General features: G+C 47.1%; 1 non-coding gene across 1 annotated transcript; it reads right to left on the bottom strand.

The window, feature by feature from the left end:
- Nucleotides 1–5693: 5693 nt before the first annotated feature.
- Nucleotides 5694–5800, bottom strand: LOC123458130. The gene has a single exon (XR_006635428.1). It is a non-coding gene; the product is annotated as a U6 spliceosomal RNA (small nuclear RNA).
- Nucleotides 5801–11329: the final 5529 nt, after the last annotated feature.

The raw sequence follows: 11329 nt of genomic DNA, 5'->3' as shown, positions 1-11329 counted from the left end.
ACTACCTCAATCCCTTCCTGGTGTAGTTCCCCAGTGGTCTAATTAACTTACAGTACTAGCCTCCACCTTTCAAAGGTTCCATCACCTCCTGACATCATCATACTGGGAGAAAGTTTAACCCACAACCCTGGTGACAAACTTAAGCAGTAACATACTGTAAATCACTTACATACAAATAAGGTCATATTTATAGGTACCAGAGGGTTGGGACTAGGACATCTCACTGAGGAGGACACTACTCAAACCACCAAGGGAGGCACATCACCGTAGAGGGGCTTGATGTCTCCATCTGCTTCACCTCAGGTGCCACCTTCTCTACAGAGCCTGCTACCTTTCCTTTGTGACCTGCGATGGCACCTGTGCCTGCCACCCTTCCGGCCTATTAGTCCTTCAACTCATATTTACCAGATACCAGCTGGGTCCCAGGGGCACAGTTAGGGCTGCCCAACTTACAATAGGAAAGTAGGGGCAACTGGGTCCAATGGCAATGTCAGATGAACAGTAAGTTGAAAGCTGTCCCAGGTATTGAATCTGCAGCCGTAACAGGAGTAGCAGAGGAGCACCTAGTCCTCAGTGGCAGCTAGCTGACGAGAAATGGAGGCAGGGACTGGAGATCTGGCTCAGTTGGTGGAGTGCTTGCCTAGCACACAAAAGGACATAGGTCTAATCCCCAGACCACATAAACCCAGCGTGGTAGCACACATCTGTATCGCAGCGCTGAGGAGGAAGAGGCAGAAAGTTAATGAGTTCAAGATCATTCTCAGGTATACAGGGAGTGTGATGCCAATTTGGGATATATGAGACACTGTCATGGGAGAAATAGTAAGGATAAAGGATGTTGGGAGCCCCTGGACAATTCACCTAGGCCAGCCCCATGGAGGGAGAGAACTCCTCCACCAACTAAGCTGTGCAGAAGGAAAGAGAAAGCTTCTGACAGGGGGAACAGCATGGGGCAAATTTCAGGAAGAAGGCTGTGGATGTAGTTCAGTAGTCCAGCATTGCCTAGCATGCATGGGCTTCTGGGTTCAGTACCAGAAAAGGAAGAAAACCTCAGTGAGAACCTAGTACTGGAGGAGGAAAGAAGTTCAGGGGCTATGACCTGTGTGGAGAGGGGGGGTGCTGGCTGGGCAGAGACCCAACATGAAGGACACGGAGTTTACTATGCAGTTCAGGTTGGCCTAGAACTCACAAGCTGCTTGCAGTGTGTTGCTTGCCCTTCCCCACAGCCTCTCACAGGCAGCGCTGTCTCCTTACTTGTTCCCTGGCCCGCAAGGCAGCACAGACTTTGCCAGGCCCCGTGCCTTAGCTGAGCAGAGGGAATGACTGGTACCAGGACGCCTGAGAGCTGAAGGGCAAGGTGTTTGGAGGAGAGGCTGTCTTAGAGGACAGGCAGCAAAGAAAAGGTGGGAGAGTGTTGGTGTCTTGGAAACCTTTTTCCTGGGTAGCACAAACATACTCGTTGGACCCCACAAATGACAGAACAAAGGACAATGACACCAAAACCAGTTTTGGTGAACCAGAGTTTAGTGGCATTAATTACCGAACAGAGGCAGTCAAATCACAGAAAAGCCCACCTGAGCACAGCTGGGATTAAAGGTGTTCTCTACCTCTCACAGGAGAGAATTTTTTTGTTGTTTGTTTGGGTTTTTCCAATCACTCTAGCTCAGGCTGACCTGGAGTTCATTGTGTAGTCTCAGGGTGGCTTCGAACTCATGGAAATCCTCCTACCTCTGCCTCCTAAATGCTGGGATTATAGGCGTGCCCCAGCATGCCCTGCTAAGAGAGAATATATATATATGTTTTTTTTTACACAAAAGCAACAAATTTATCTTAAGAAATATTAAGTATCATATTCATAGCCTACTCCTAATTATAATTACTTCTTTTTTGTGTGTGATTTCTTGGTTCACACCCAATAACTTTATTTTTTTTTTAGGCAAGCTTAACCGACTGGCTTTATTTTTCTTTTAAAATTTTTATTAACAACTTCCATGATTATAGATAATATCCCATGGTAATGCCCTCCCTCCCTTCCACTTTCCCCTTTGAAACCACATTCTCCATCATAATCCCTCCCCATTTCAATCAGTCTCTCTTTTATTTTGATGTCATGATGTTTACCTCCTATTATGATGGTCTTGTGTAGGTAGTGTCAGGCACTGTGAAATCATGGATATCCTGGCCATTTTGTGTCTGGGGGGGGAGCACGTTGTAAGGAATCTTACCCTACCTTTGGTTCTTACATTCTTTCTGCCACTTCTTCCACAATAGACCCTGAGCCTTGGAAGGTGTGATAGAGACATTGCAGTGCTGAGCACTCCTGTCACCTCTTTCCAGCACCATGATGCCTTCTGAGTCATCCCAAAGTCACTGCCATCTGAAAAGAGAAGGTTTTCTAACAAAAGTGAGAGTAGCATTAATATAAGGGTATGAACATTAAGAGAGGTTGGGCTGGAGAGATGGCTTAGTGGTTAAGCGCTTGCCTGTGAAGCCTAAGGACCCCGGTTTGAGGCTCGGTTCCCCAGGTCCCACGTTAGCCAGATGCACAAGGGGGCGCACGCGTCTGGAGTTCGTTTGCAGAGGCTGGAAGCCCTGGCGCGCCCATTCTCTCTCTCTCCCTCTATCTGTCTTTCTCTCTGTGTCTGTCGCTCTCAAATAAATAAATAAAAATTAAAAAAAAAAGAGAGGTGCTTACTGGGCAGTTTGATAAGCATTGTATATACATTTAACATGACAGCCCCAGACATTACATGCCTAGGGCTCATGACTACACCTGTTTTACGTTTTCAGTATCAGGAATGTATTCCTTCCCATGAAGTGAGCCTCCAGTCTAATTAGAGGGCCGTTAGTTTCCACCATGACAGATGTGCCACTATTGCACCAGTTGGCTCATTTGGCCTGGCTGGCAAAATATAAGGCTTGCAGTGTCCACTCTTGAGTATCTTCACTGGTGATTTCTCTCTGCCATTGAAACGCATGCAGAATGGCTTCTTCCAGCTTTCTGTCAGGTGGTCTACATAGAGGAGATGTTTAGCTCAGCTCCAGCAGGATTTCTCAGTGGCCTTGCAGCCCAAGTATGTGGAGTCTTCAGCAATATGTAATTATTTCTTAAAGCAACATTTGTCTTTGTTTACAAATTCAGCAGCAGGTGATAAAACCTAACATCTCATATTGCTTACAGTTCATAGTACAAACGTGTACATCTCAAATCACATTTTAGGCAGTTTAACTTAAAATGCATAGACAATTACACACACCAATTTTGCTATTATTAAGTAAATGAAATAATCACAATTTCTAGAAAAAAAATTTAAAAACCCTTTATATAGCACACATAAGAAGTCATGACTTTTTAATTTTTTTTTTTTAATTTGAGAGCGACAGACAGAGAGAGAGAGAGAGAGAATGGGCAACAGAGCCTCCAGCTACTGCAAATGAATTCCAGATGCGTACACTCCCTTGTGCATCTGGCTAACGTGGGTCATGGGGAATCGAGCCTTGAACTGGGGTCCTTAGGCTTCATAGGCAAGCGCTTAACCACTAAGCCATCTCTCCAGCCCAAGAAATCAAGTTTATTTAATGGCAACAAGTCAGTATCTGTTAATCAGTGACAGGCAGTGAAAGTGCTTTTATCCAAAAGAGAGAAAGGAGCTGGGCATGGTGGCGCACACCTTTAATCCCAGCCCTTGGGAGGCAGAGGTAGGAGGATCTCCATGAGTTCGAGGCCACCCTGAGACTCCATAGTGAATTCCAGGTCAGCCTGGGCTAGAGTGAGCCCCTACCTGGAAAAACCAAAAAAAAAAAAAAAAAAAAAAAAAAGCAAAAGAGAGAAACGGGAAATATACTATTACTTTGCACACTTGAATAGTTGCACTGATGAACACTACACTCTTGAAAGAGACTCTAAAAAAAAGTATATCATATTTTGTCCTTTAAAATGCTCCAAAGCAGGCTGATAATTTCCACCAGCAGCTATCTTCTAATACTTTGTACCTAGGTAACCAATCATGGGTATAAGTATTGAGTTTTGTAAGGTCACCAACCCTAGACTGAGCCTCAAGAACAGGGATTGCTTCCATCTCTAGGGGGAGTATTTTAATTCTAACTGCTATACAACAGTTGGTATACCCCTGTGGTCCCAGTGCTTGAAAGACAGAGGAAGGAGGATCAGGAGTTCAAGGCCAGTCTCAGCCACATTGTTTGAGGTTAGCCTGGACTACATGAACCCTGTCACAAACAAACAAAAAACAGTATCATTAACAATAAAAGGCCAGGGGTGGTTGTGCGTGCCTTTGATATCAGCACTCAGGAGGCAGGGATAAGGAAGATGGCTGTGTGTTTGAGGCCAGCTGGGGCTACAGAGTGAATTCCAGATCATCCTGGGCTAGAGTGAGACCCTATCTCAAAAAACAAAAGAGGAGGAGGAGGAAGAAGAGGGAGGAAACTGAGTCTCACAGCTTTTAAAGTCATAAAGCCAATGAGATGCAACAGAGGTGTTTAAGGTCTAGCTGGTCTGGTTCCAAGACAGGCTCTGTCTGCCATTGTAAAGACCAAAGAATCCCCAAGTAGAAGGGAAATCCACACTTGGGGCAGCACCCAGGGAGGATGTTCCCTTAGGGGCAGGAATAGGGCATTAGGCCTTCTCAGGCTCCTAGGGAGTGGGGGAGGGCAGCGAAGTGCCTGCCATCTACTCAAGGGGCTGTTCTCCTCACCTCCTAGGACTTGTCTAGGCTCCAGCAAGTTGCAGGAGGCCTGGGGATGTAGCTCAGTGGCAAAATGTCTCCCCTGTATACGTAAGGTGCTGGATTTGATCCCCAGCACTGCAAAAGCCAAAGCCAAGAAAACCAGCAGCAGCAGCCCTCACGGTGAGTATGGTGGCTGCCCCTGCACTGTCACAGTTGACTGTGAAGCTCAATGTGGAGAAGGAAGGGGACAAAAAAAAAAAAAAAAGCCCAAACAGGATGGGGCTGCTCTGGAGCCGCCTCCTTCTTTTCCCAACTCTTTTTTTTTTTTTTTAACTAACTTAATTTTTTTTAAATTTTATTTTAGGGCTGGAGAGATGGCTTAGCGGTTAAGTGCTTGCCTGTGAAGCCTAAGGACCCCGGTTCGAGGCTCGGTTCCCCAGGTCCCACGTTAGCCAGATGCATAAGGGGGCGCACGCGTCTGGAGTTCGTTTGCAGAGGCTGGAAGCCCTGGCGCGCCCATTCTCTCTCTCTCCCTCTATCTGTCTTTCTCTCTGTGTCTGTTGCTCTCAGATAAATAAATAAATAAATAATTTTAAAAAAAATTTTATTTTAGAGAGAGAATTGACCCACCAGGGTCCTCAGCAGCTACAATTGCACTCCAGACACTTGCACAACCTAGTGGGCATGTGCGATCTTGCACTTGGGAGCTGGATCCTTAGGCTTTGCAGGCAAGCCATCTCTCCAGTCTCCAACTCTTTTTTAAATTTGTTTGCAAGCACAGAGGTGGGGAGCGGGAGGAATGGATGCACCAGAGCCTTTTGCCACCTGTGAATGAACTCCAGATGTATGTGCCACTTTGTGCATCTAACTTTATGTGGTTACTGGGGAATTGAACCTGGGCCATCAGGCTTTTCATGCAAGTGACTTTAACCCTAATCCCCCAATTCTTTCATGTTTTTCTGCTCTATACATACTGTTTTCATAGGATTTTTTTTCTTTCTTTTTTTTTTTAATATGGAACGCTTCACGAATTTGTGTGTCATCCTTGCGCAGGGGCCATGCTAATCTTCTCTGTATCGTTCCAATTTTAGTATATGTGCTGCCGAAGCGAGCACTCATAGGATTTTTTTTTAACAAAAAAATTTTTTACAATTTTTTTTCCAGGTAGGGTCTCACTCTAGCCCAGGCTGACCTGAAATTCATTAGATAGTCTCAGGGTGGCCTCCATCTCATGGTGATTCTCTTACCTCTGACTTCTGAGTGCTGGGATTAAAGGGTTGTGCCACCACACCTGGCCAGGATTTTTTTTTTTTTAATGAACAAAGTTTTTATTAGACTTAGCATGTATTCAGTGTACAAACTAATGGTGTTTATTATGATGTTTTCATATGTGCATATTCTCTTCCTCATTACCTAGTTTGTCCTCTCTTGCTGATCTCCATCCTCTTTCCTAGTATTACTCACCCTTCTACTTTCCTGACAAATGTATATATATGAACATATATATATTCTGTCTTATGGATTTTTTTTACAAAATTATTTGTAACCAGAGAGAGAAATAGACATTGAGAGAGAGAGAGAGAGAGAGAGAGAAAGGGAAGAACACAAGAGAATGCACACACCAGGGCTCTTCACTACAAATGAATTCCAGATACATGCACCACTTTGTGCATCTGGCTTAACATGGGTACTAGAGAATCCAACCCAGGTTGTCAGGTTTTGCAAGCAAGCGCCTTTAACCACTGCTCTGTCTTGTGGGTTTTTTAAAAATATATTTAAGCCAGGAGTGGTGGCACACTTGAGAGGCAGAGGTAGGTGGATTGCCATGAGTTTGACGTCACCCTGAGACTACATAGTGAATTCCAGGTCAGCCTTGGCAAGAGTGTGAACCCCTACCTCAAAAAAACAAATATATATATACATATGCATAATTTGAGCCAGAAGAGAATGGGTGTACCAGGACCTCTTACCACTACCAGGGCCAGCAGGCCTTGCAAGCAGGCACTTTAAACCACTGAACCATCTCCTCTCTCGTTGGAATCTCTTGACTATGAGTCCTCCTCCTCCTTCAAGGGCTCAATGGCTCCTCTGCCCACCTTAGTCACCCTCTTGCCCTTAGCTCCCTCTCCTGGTGTCCAGAGTGCTAGCAGCAGCAATACATTTTCTGACCTCTGTATAGATGTGCACTGAAGTTTCATTCCTGTCTCACAACATTTGCGTACTCCTTGTTTGTTTTGCTTTGTGTGCATGGGTGTGTATGTGTGTGTGCAGGTGCATTGCCTGTTGATTAAAGGAGAACCTCAGGTGACATTTCCCCCTCCCCCTTTTTTGTGGGTTTTTCGAGGTAGGGTTTCACCCTAGCCCAAGCTGCCCTTGAATTTACAGTGATCCTCCTACCTCTGTCTCCTGAATGCTGGGATTAAAGGTGTGCAACACCACACCCGGACTGGATTACTTTAAAAAAAAAAAAAGTTATTTGACAGAGAAAGAGGGAAAGAGAAAGAGAGAGAGAGACTGGGTATACCAGGGCCTCCATCTACTGCAAACGAACTCCAGACGCATGCGCCCCCTTGTGCATCAAGCTAATGTGGGTCCTAGGGAATTGAATCGAACCTGGGTCATTTGGCTTTGCAGGCAAGCACCTTAACCGCTAAACCATCCCTCCAGCCCTACTTTAAAAAATATATTTATTTTTAAAAATTTATTCACTTGATAGAGAGAAAGAGGGAGAATGGGTGATCCAGGGCTCCAGCCACTGCAAACAAACTCCAGACACATGTGCCCCCTTGTGCATCTGGCTTACGTGGGTCCTGGGAAATTGAACCTGGGTCCTTTGGCTTTGCAGACAAACACCTTAACCGTTAAACCATCCCTCCAGACCCCACTTTTTTTTGAGACACACTCTCTCATTGGCCTGGAATGCACCAAGTAAGGTAGACTGGCTGGCTGGTCTGTGAGCTACGGGCATATACCTTGTCTCCACCTCCCCAGACCTGGGATTTCAAGCAAGGACCACTATGCCTAGCATTCATGTGGGTAATGGGAACTGAATTTAGGTCCGCATGGTTGTGGTAGGCACTTGATCCTAGCCCCCTCATTTGCTTTAAATACACCCAAAACAAAAATCCCCGATCTTCCTCCTGGCCCACACTGGGAAGAGATCTTAAAGACTTCTCTTTCCCTCACACCCTACATTCAGTCTGCAACACGTCCTGCTGGCTCCAGCTTCTTCCCCACCTACTGTTAGCCAGCTGTGGGGGACTCATTCCGTGCCTCAATTTTTTTATAAGAATTTTTAATTTTTATTTATTTAGTTGAGAGCAACAGAGAGAGAGAGAGAGAGAGAGAGAGAGAGAGAGAGAGAGAGAGAGACAGAGACAGAATGGGCGCGCCAGGGCTTCCAGCCATTGCAAACAAACTCCAGACGTGTGCGCCCCCTTGTGCATCTGTCTAATGTGGGTCCTGAGGAATCGAACCTCGAACTGGGGTCCTTAGGCTTTACAGGCAAGTGCTTAACCACTAAGACATCTCTCCAGACCCTCAGTTTTTTTTTAATTAACTTTATTTATTTATTTATTGTTTTTCGAGGTAGGGTCTCACTGTAGCCCAGGCTGACCTGGAATTCACTCTGTATTCTCAGTGTGGCCTTGAACTCATGGAAATCCTCCTACCTCTGCCTCCCAAGTGCCGGGATTAAAGACGTGTGCCACCACACCCGGAAACTTATTTTTTATTGACAACTTCCATGACTGTAAACAATATCCCATGGTAATTCCCTTGCTCCCCCCACTTTCCCCTTTGAAACTCCACTCTCCATCATATCCCCACCCCCTCGCAACCAGTCTCCCTTTTATTTTGAGGTCATGATCTTTTCCTCCTATTATGATGGTCTTGTGTCAGGCACTGTGAAGTCATAGATATCCAGGCCATTTTGTGTCTGGAGGACCACGTTGTAAGGAGTTCTACCCTTCCTTTGGCTCTTACATTCTTTTCGCTACCTCTTCTGCAATGGACACTGAGTCTTGGAAGATGTGATAGAGATATTGCAGTACTGAGCACTCGTCTGTCACTTCTCAGCACCATGATGCCTTCTGAGTCATCCCAAGGTCATTGCCATCTGAAAAGAGAAGGTTCTCTAACCAAAAGTGAGAGTAGCATTAATATAAGGGTATGAACATTAGGAGAAGTGCTTATTGGGCAGTTTGATGAGCATAGTATATACATTTAGCCAGACAGCCCCAGACATTACATGCCTAGGGCTCATGACTACCCCTGTTGTAGGTTTTCAGTATCAGGGATGAATTCCCTCCCATGGAGCAGGCCTCCAGTCCAATTGGAGGGCAATTGGTTTTCCCCATAACAGACATGCCACTATTGCACCCATTGGCTCATTTGACCTGGCTGGCCAAATCTAATGCTTTCAGTGTCCACTGTTGAGTATCTTCACTGGTGATTTCTCTCTCTCTCCTATTGAACTGCATGCATAATGGCTTTCCCCAGCTTTCCGTCAGCTGGTCTACATGGAGGAGGTCTTCAGCTCAGTTCCAGCAGGATTTCTGAGTGACCTTGTAGCCCAAGCATGTGGAGTCTTCAGCAATAGGGTCTTACCATCTATTCCTGGTGGGAAACCAAGGGCCTTGACAATGGCCTGTAATGTTTTGGGGGCTGCCACAGTTTTTGTTTTTTTGTTTTTTGAGGTAGGGTCTCATTTTAGTCCAGGCTGACCTGGAATTCACTATGTAGTCTCAGGGTGGCCTCGAACTCACTGTGATCCACTACCTCTGCCTCCTGAGTGCTGGGATTAAAGGCGTGCGCCACCATGCCCAGCTGCCTCAGTTTTAACAGTGGTTCTCTACTGCTCTCCCTGAGACCTTGCCTCCACCCTCTTATGTTAACCCAGCAGTTAAGCTAGTCAGTTGGCTCCTCCATTCAAACTCAATAGTATCCGTACTAAGTTCCAAAGCCTTTCCAACCTATGATCTCTCCTTATCCCTCTGTACCCATTTCCTGCTAAATTCCACATCTGTCCCAACCACCCAATCTTCCTGGAGTTCCTTTAACAGGTCAATCACACCCCTGCTTGAGGGGTCTTGTACTTGCTGCTCTTGGAATGCCCTGCCTTCTTGCCCCTTCAGGTCCTGGCTCACCTATCACCTATTTAGTTATCTGCCTATTCCTCTCATATTTTGTTTTGTTTTGCTTTGCTTTGCTTTCTTCCTTCTTTCCCTTAATTCTTCTTCTTCCTTCTTTCTTCTTCCTCCTTCTTTCTTCCTCCTCCTCCTCTTCCTTTTCCTCTTCCTCCTCCTCTTCTTCCTTTTCCTCCTCTTCCTCTTCTTCTACCTCCTCCTCCTTCTGTTCCTCCTCCTCCTCCTCTTTTTTTTTTTTTTTTTTTTCAAGGTAGGGTTTCATTCAGTCTGACCTGGAATTCACTATGTATTCTCAGGGCAACCTTGAACGCAGAGATCAACCTACCTCTGCCTCCTGAGTGCTGGGATTCAAGGCGTTCGCCACTATGCCCGGCTAAATATATATATTTAAGTTACAGAGACTGGGGAAATGGCTTAGCGGTTACGGTATATGCCTTCGAAGCCTAAGGACCGTGGTTCGATTCCCCAGGACCCATGTAAGCTAGACGCACGGGGGGGGGGCATCCATCTGGAGCTCCTATGCAGTGGCTAGAGGCTCTGGTGTGCCCATTGTGTTCTTTTTCTCTGATAAGTAAATAATGAAATAAAAGTTACAAGGAGGCTGGAGAGATGGCTTAGCAGTTAAGGTATTTGACTGTAAAGCCAAAGGATCCGGGTTTGACTCTCCAGGAACCCATGCAAGCCAGGTGCACAAGGGGGCGCATGCATCTGGCAATGGCTGGTGGCCCTGGAGTGCCCATTTTCTCTCTCTCTGCCTCTTTCTCTCTCTCAAACAAATAAATAAATATTTTTTTTAAGTTACAAGAAAGCAAAGACTCTGGCTCCCCCTTGAGATTCTGGGTTAGTCTTGTCCTGGGGACTTGCGCTTCCCAGGTGTTTTTCTTTGCAGGTCAGGTGGGGGGGGTCATACACATCTACTGAAATGAACACTCCCAGGACAGCTGAGGTCTCGTTGTAACTACAAGCTGCATTTTAACAGCTCTTAAGCAGTGTTACACGCCCATTTCCCCCATAAAGCGAGGTTTTGGACTACAACAGCTCGTTGCTCTCCGTGGCCGCTGGCTTGGGCGCGGCAGAGGCGCTCGTAAAAGCCGAAGTGAAGGGCGGTGGATGACCGCGCGGCCCGCGGAGGGCTGAGTGCTACAGGACTAGTGCAAGCGCGCCGCGGGGGTCCGCGGGAAGACAGCGGGGGCGGCGGGCGGGCTTTTCAGGGCGGGGGCCGCGCTTGGGGGCGCCGGGAGGGGGAGACGCGGGGCGCGGGGCGACTCCGCGCTGGGCGCCCGCCGTCTGGTTCCGCGTGGCCGTTGCCATAGCTACAGACACAGCCGGGCGAGGGGGCGGGGCCTGGGCGGCGCGTCATCCTAGCGCGACGCTGCGGCGCGCCTCCCGCCTTTCTGGCCCGAGACCCTCCGCCGGCCGGCGGGCGCTCCACCTGCGCGCTCGCCGCCCGGGCCCGCCCGGGTTCTGCGCCGGCGCGGGGCCCGCTGGGGCGCGCGG

The sequence above is a fragment of the Jaculus jaculus genome, chromosome 1, assembly GCF_020740685.1.
Source record: "Jaculus jaculus isolate mJacJac1 chromosome 1, mJacJac1.mat.Y.cur, whole genome shotgun sequence".
In the NCBI taxonomy this organism is placed as follows: domain Eukaryota; kingdom Metazoa; phylum Chordata; class Mammalia; order Rodentia; family Dipodidae; genus Jaculus; species Jaculus jaculus.
Note: the sequence above shows the minus strand (reverse complement) of the source record. Positions and strands in the feature narration are given on the sequence as shown.